The following is an 8,105-nucleotide window of genomic DNA, read 5'->3' as shown; positions in this document are numbered from 1 at the left end:
GCACTATGAATGGGAGACACCACATGACACAGATCACCGAAGAGGTTCCGCTTTATTACAAAGGCTGTGTGTTTATATAGGTCTAAGGAGAGGTCGCAGGGCTGAGGTAGATAACAGGTCGCCCGTTTATTGGCAAGCTCTCCCATATGTCAGTTCCAGAGCCCAAGAAGTTAATTCTTATTGGGGCTAAGGCTTCCACCAGCAGGATTTGAACATTGGCGCCTGCGGGAACGTTTCACACCAGTGAAAGAAAAAAAGAGGAGAAAGAGGGTCGTTAGGTGCCATGTTGGGGTTTTTCTCTGGGGTGCTGCTGCCATTATATGTTTTCCCAACAGGCTCAAGGTCTCAGTATCAGAGTAGGTCTCCCAACTACTCGCCCACACAGGACTACTGGGTGCCTGAGTGGGACCATTGGCCTCAGCACCTGCACAGCAGAAATCATGGATGCGGCTCCCACACAGGACACTTGGCAGCTTCCCACTGCAGGAACTCTGGCCTGGGCAGCCCCCGTGTGGACCCTTATCTACCAAGGTGGGCCTTCCCTGGTGGCCGCCATCTTGGGACTCTGCAGCAGCAGAAATAGTTCCCTACCAGCAGTAGCCTGCCTGCACCAGAGAAGCTCACACAAGCTCTGAAGTAAGCATGCCACAGAGCTCATCTCTGAATTCGTCATCCAACGCCATTGTCCAGTTCCCCCCACTGGACCTGACACCCCATTGGCAAAAGCAACCACCTCCATCTTGGGTCTTGGGTCACCTTCATCATTATCTTTAGTGGGGGCAACTTCCAATTTGGAACTCTGGCTGGCCAGGTACCCAGTTTCTTTTTTCTTTCTTTTTTTTAATTAATTTTTTTAAAAAATAAATAACTGGAATGCATTACAATTCTTATTACACATATACAGCACAATTTTTCATATCTCTGGCTATATATAAACTATCTTGACACCAATTCGTGTCTTCATACAAGTACTTTGGATAATGATGTCCATTACATTCCACCATTGTTGCTAACCCCCTACCCCCACCCCTCTGTCCTATGTAGAGTTTGTCTATTCCTCCCATGCTTCCCCTCCCTATGCCACTATGAATCAGCCTCCTTATATCAGAGAAAATATTTGGCATTTGTTTTGTATACCCAAAGGACTTAAAATCAGCATACTACAGGGTCACAGTGACATCAATGTTTATAGCAGCACAATTCACAATAGCTAAACTGTGGAACTAACCTAAATGCCCTTCAGTAGATAAATGGATAAAAAAAATGTAGCATATACACACAATGGAATTTTACTCAGCAATAAAAGAGAATAAAATCATGGCATTTGCAGGTAAATGGATGGTGTTGGAGAAGATAAAGCTAAGTGAAATTAGCCAATTCCAAGTACCCAGTTTCTAACTACCCCCTCTCCTCAGCAGCTGCTAACCAGACATAGTGAGTGCCTAACACAAAACAGCTCTCAGTGGGGCAGGTGTGCAGCATCCAAAGCACCATGGTCAAGACCCTTGGAGAGAAAGGTCCCTCATTAGAAAGTAGTAAGGGAGAGGTTGAATGTGATACAGTTTAGAGACTAGTACAGAGACCAGGAACTGGGAGGTCTTCAGGCGAAATAAAGAGATAAAGACAATGTGCTCACATCACATGAATGGGCCCAAAAAAGATCCTTGAGATGTAGTCTTTCTTTGGGGATTGGCAGGTCCCATACCCAACTTCCAGGTGCCCTCCAACCAGGACCAACCCTCCCACCCTGGTTACCTTCACCATCCTGAGGGCGGAGATACCAGCTAACAATAGAGGACTCCACCTATTGGATGAGAAGGTAAGCAGGAAAGATAGTGATCTACAAACAAAATAATCCCTGTTTCTTCCTTCAAGATTTTTTGTTTCTTCTCCCTCTCTATTCTCCTGCCCTCACATCCCCAACATACATGAAGCCAAGTACTTTGCAGGAATTAGGATTTTGAGGACTAAGATGTCTGAATAGTATAATACAGTTGTGTTGCATATTCTTGTTTGTTTGTTTGTTTTCTTTTTTCCACCAATTTTTACTATTTTAACATTTTTTTATTTTTCTTAATATATATATGAGTGTTTATTTTATGTATTCTACTGTCTTTCTACTTACTTATCTACCCAAAATTACTTTCTCTCTCTCTTCTCCTGCTACTAGTCTTCCTATTTGGTTTTCTTTTCACACTTCCTAAGATATAATAACTCTGTATCCTCTCTTCTTATCTCCTCAGCATATCATCCTTCTCCTCACCCCCAGTTATTTGTCCACCATCAGAAACTGTGAACCCTTTTACAAACCTACTGAGTATATTGTAAATAATAATTGAATTCATCATCTCTGTACATTGTGACCAAACTGTAAATGTCTTAATAGCTAATATTAATTTTTAGTTGTATATTGTTTATATTGGGATCTGTTAGCATTGTCCTTCACCTCAAAGGAGAGGTATTGGAACCCTACAGTGGCACTATAAGCCCATTGGGTAAAAATGGTAAGGTCTTGAAAACACAGTGCTAGAAGGGAAGAACATGAAAAGATAAGGGAAGAAAGTGCGCAAAACAAATCAAGATACCACATTATTAGAATGGCCAGCAAATTAGAAGGAATTACACAGAAGGGGTTCAGGATATACATAATAAAAATATTCTGTGAATTAAATGATAATACAAGGAAGCAAATGCAGGCAACAAAAGATCATTTTGACAAAGAGCTATATAAACAAATATAGGAAGAAAAATATTACTTCAATAGGGAGATATAGGTTGTAAAAACAAACAAACAAACAGAAATACTTGAAATGAAAGAAACAATAAACCAAATTAAAAGTTCAATTGAAAGCATCACCAATAGATTAGACCACTTGGAAGACAGGACCTCAGACAATGAAGACAAAATATATAATCTTGAAAAGAATGTAGATCACACAGTGAAAATGGTAAGAAACCATGAGCAGAAAATTCAAGACATATGGGATAAGCATGAAAAGAGCAAATTTAAGAGTTATTGGGATGAGTTATTGAAAGAGTTCCAAACCAAAGGAATGAAAAATCTATTCAATGAAATATCAGAAAAAATTTATGAACATAAAGAATGAATTAGAGAACCAAATTCAAGAGGATTACAGGATGCTAAAGGTACAGTATCACAACAAATCCACACCAAGGCACATTATAATGAAAATGTCTAATATACAGAATAATATTAAAAGCCACCAGAGAAAGGAATCAGATTACATATAGGGGGAAACCAATAAGGATATCTGCAGATTTTTCAACCCAGACCCTGAAAGCTAGAAGATCCTAGAACAACGTATATCAAGCTCTGAAAGAAAATGGATGCCAACCAAGAATCTTATATTCAGCAAAATTAAGCTTTAGATTTAATGGTTAAATAAAAACTTTCCATGATAAACAAAAGTTAGAAGAATTCACAACTAGAAAGCCTGCACTACAGAACATTCTCAGAAAAGTATTCCATAAAGAAGAATTAAAAAACAACAATGAAAATCCACAGAGGGAAGTATTTTACACTAAAGGAAAAACTAATCAAAGGAGAAACCAAGTCAAGGTAAATACCAAAAATAAATAAAAATGGCTGGGAATACAAATCATGACTCAAAAAAACCCTGAATGTTAATAGCCTAAAACTCACCAATAAAAAGACATAGACTGGCAGATTGGATTAAAAAAGACTCAACAATATGCTGCCTCCAAGTGACTCATCTCATAGGAAAAGACATCCACAGACTGAACATGAAAGGTTGGGGAAAATTATGCCGCTCACACGGTCTGCAGAAGCAAGCAAGCGTTTTCATCCTCATATCAAATAAAGTAGACTTTGAGCAAAAGATAATCAAAAGGGATAAAAAAAGGATATTTCATATGGCTTTACGGGGTTATTCATCAACAAGACATAACAATAATAAATTAATATGCTCCAAACAATGGAGAATCTACACTCATCAAACAAACTCTTCTCAAGTTCAAAAGTCAAATAGACCACAACCCAATAATTCTGGGTGATTTTAACACACCTCTCTCACCACTGGATAGATCTTCCAAACAAAAGCTGAACAAAGAAACGATAGAACTCAATAATACAATCAATAACTTACATTAAACTGACATATATAGAATATTTCATCCTTCAATGAATGAATACACTTTCTTCTCAGCAGCACATGGATTCTTCTCTAAAATAGACCATGTATTATGCCACAAAGCAACTCTTAGCAAATTAAAAAACTAGAGATACTACCCTGTATTCTATGAGATCATAATGAAATAAAATTAGAAATCAGTGAAAAAAATTATAAAAGCTACTCCAACACATGGAGACTAAATAATATGCTACTGAATAAACAATGGATTGCAAAAGACATCAAGAAGGAGATTGAAAAAATCTTAGAGGTGAATGAGAACACAGACACAACATATTGAAATCTCTGGGACACTAAGAAGGCAGTTCTAAGAGGAAAGTTAATTGCATGAAGTTCATTCCTTAAAAGAAGAAAAAGCCAAACAAATAAATGACAACATTATGTCTCAAAAGCCTAGAAAAGAAAAACAAATCAACACCAAAAGCAGCAGCAGAAGAATTTAAAACAACAGAAGACAAGAAATAATTAAAATCAGAGCTGAAATCAATGAAATTGAAACAAAAGAAACAATTGAAAAAGTTGACAGAACAAAAAGTTGATCTTTGAAAAAAATAAATAAAATTGACAAACCTGTAGCCATACTAACAAAGAGAGGGAGAGAGAAAACTCAAATAACAACATCTTTTTCATTAAAAAGGAAATATCACAACAGACACTACAGAAACACAGAAGATAATTAGAAATTATTTTGAAAACCTGTTCTCCAATAAAATAGAAAATATCAAAGGCATCAACAAATTCTAAAGTCAGATGATTTACACATTGAATCAGGATGATATATACAATTTAAACAGATAAGTTTCAAGCAATGAAATAGAAGATGCCATGAGAAGCCTACCTGTTGGGAGTCACCCCGGCTCCAAAGACTAACTTCCCCTTCCCCAGAGAAGAGCCTTCCAATGGTGAGCCCTGCTGGCTCACATGGTCCTTACCTACCAATCAGACTAGCCCTGCTGGCTCACATGATCCTTACCCACCAATCAGACTAGCCCTCCTGGCTCATATGATCCTTACCCACCAATCAGACTAGCCCTCCTGGCTCACATGATCCTTACCCACCAATCAGAAAGCACCACATGCCAACTGTCAAACCCTTCAACCATTAAACTGTCATAACTGTCAAACCACCCCCGGCTCTATAAATATATAGAGCTGTTCCTCAATAAACGGGCATTTTCTCTGACGTCGAGCCTTGTTTGTTCTTTCACTACCAACCAAGAAAAACTCAGAATTGGATGGATACCCAGCTGAGTTCTATAAGACCTATAAAGAAGAACTAATACCAATACTCTTCAAATTATTTTGTGAAGTAGAAACAGAGGGAGCGCTTCCAAAGTCATTTCATGAGGCCAATATCACCTTGATTCCAAACCAGGCAAAGGCACATCAAAAAAAGAAAACTTCAGACCAATATCTCCAATGAACATAGATACAAAAATTCTCAATAAAATTCTGACAAATACAATACAAAAACATATCAAAAACAGTGCACTATGATCAGGTGGGATTAATCCCAGGGATGCAAGTTTGATTCAACATATGAAAATCAAAAAATGTAATTCATCACATCAATAAACTTAAAAACAAGAACCGTATGATCATCTCAATAGACACAGAAAAACCATTTGACAAAATATAGCATCCCTTCATGTTCAAATAATTCTCAACATTGTAAAAGCTATCTATGCTATGCCCCAGCCCAACATCATTCTAAATGGAGAAAAATTGAAAGCATTTCCTCTAAAAACTGGAACAAGATGGGGATGCCCTCTTTCACCACTTCTATTTAACATAGTTCTTGAAACAACGGCCAGAGAAATTAGACAGACAAAAAAAAGGAATACAGACAGCAAAAGAAGAACTCAAATTATCAATATTTGCCAACAATATGATTCTATACCTAGAAGACCCAAAACATTCTACCAGAAAACTTCTAGAACTAGTAAATGAATTCAGCAAAGTAGCAGGATACAAAACCAACACCCATAAATCAAAGGCATTTATGTATATAAGTGGCAAATTCTCTGAAAGAGAAACTAGAAAAACTACCCCATTTACAATAGCCTCAAAAAAAAATACTTGGGAATTCAACTTAACAAAAGAGGTGAAAGACCTCTACAGTGAAAACTACAGAATGCTAAAGAAAGAAATTAAAGAAGACCTTAGAAGATAAAAACATCTCCCTAATTCTTGGATAGGCAGAATTAATATTGTCAAAATGACCATACTACCGAAAGCAGTATACAGATTTAATGCAATTCCAATTGAAATTCCAATAACATTCCTCATAGCAATAGAAAAAGCAGTCATAAAATTCATCTGGAAAAATAAGAGACCCAGAATAGCCAAAGAAATCCTTAGCAAGAAGATTGAAAAAGGTGGCATCACTATACCAGACCTTAAACTATACTGCAGAGCAATATTAACAAAAACAGCATGGTATTGGCACCAAAATAGACCTGTAGACCAATGGTACAGAATAGCGGACACAGAGACTAACCCACATAATTACAGTTATCTTTTATTAGACAAAGGTGCCAAAAACATACATTGGAGAAAAGATAGCCTCTTCAACAAATGGTACTTGGAAAACTGGAAATCCATATGCAACAAAATGAAATTAAACCTCTATCTCTAACCATGCACAAAACTCAACTCAAAGTGGATCAAGGACCTAGAATTAAACCAGAGACCCTGCATCTAATAGAAGAAAAAGTAGGCCCAAATCTTCTACTTTCTAGATAAGACTCCTATAGTGCAAGAATTAAAATCAAGAATCAATAAATGGGATGGACTTATATTAAAAAGCTTCTCCTCAGCAAAAGAAACAATCAGTGAGGTGAATAGAGAGCCTACAGCTTGGGAGGAAATTTTTACCACTTGCAGATAGAGCATTAATCTCTACGGTACACAAAGAACACAAAAAGCTAAACACCAAAAAAACAAATAACCCAATCAATAAATGGGCCAAAGACATGAACAGACACTTCTCAGAAGGTGATATATAATCAATCAATAAGTATATGAAAAAATTTGACCATCTCTAGCAATTAGAGAAATGCAAATCAAAACTACAGTAAGATATCATCTCACTCCTGTCAGTATGGCGGCTATTAAGAATACAAACATCAGGGGCTAGGGTTGTGGCTCAGAAGTAGAGTACTCACCTAGCACATGCAAAGTCCTGGGTTTGATCCTCAGCACCACATAAAAATAAAGATATTGTGCCCAACTACAACTAAAAAATAAATATTAAAAAAAAGAATACAAACAACAATAAGTGTTGGAGAGGATGTGGGGGGAAAGGCACACTCATACATTGCTGATGGGACTATAAACTGGTGCAGCCAATATGGAAAGCAACATGGAGATTCCTTGGAAAACTGGAATGGAACCCCCTTTGACCCAGCTATCCCACTCCTCAGTTTATACTCAAAGGACTTAAAAACAACATACTACAGGGACACAGCCTCATCAATGTTTATAGCAGCACAATTCACAATAGCTAAACTGTGGAACCAACCTACATGCCCTTCAGTAGATGAATGGATAAAGAAAATGTGGCCTGTATACACAGTGGAATATTACTCAGTATTAAAAGAGAATAAAGTCATGGCATTTGCAGGTAAATGGATATAGAGTTGGAGAATATAATGCTAAGTAAAGTTAGTCAATCCCAAAAAACAAAATGCCAAATGTTTTCTCTCATATAAGGCGGCTGGTTCATAGTGGGGTTGGAAGGAGGAGCATGGGAGTGTTAAATGAATTATAAATAGGGCAAAGGGGTGGTAGGGCAGAGGAGGGGTAATGGGGGTATGAAAAACAGTGGAATGAGATGGACATCATTACCCTAAGTATGTGTATGAAGACACGAATGGAGTGAATATACTTTTTATATAACCAGAGATATGAAAAATGGTGCTCTATGTATGT

This window comes from Marmota flaviventris, chromosome 10 (genome assembly GCF_047511675.1).
Source record: "Marmota flaviventris isolate mMarFla1 chromosome 10, mMarFla1.hap1, whole genome shotgun sequence".
Lineage (NCBI taxonomy): Eukaryota > Metazoa > Chordata > Mammalia > Rodentia > Sciuridae > Marmota > Marmota flaviventris.
This window is presented reverse-complemented; position numbering follows the sequence as displayed.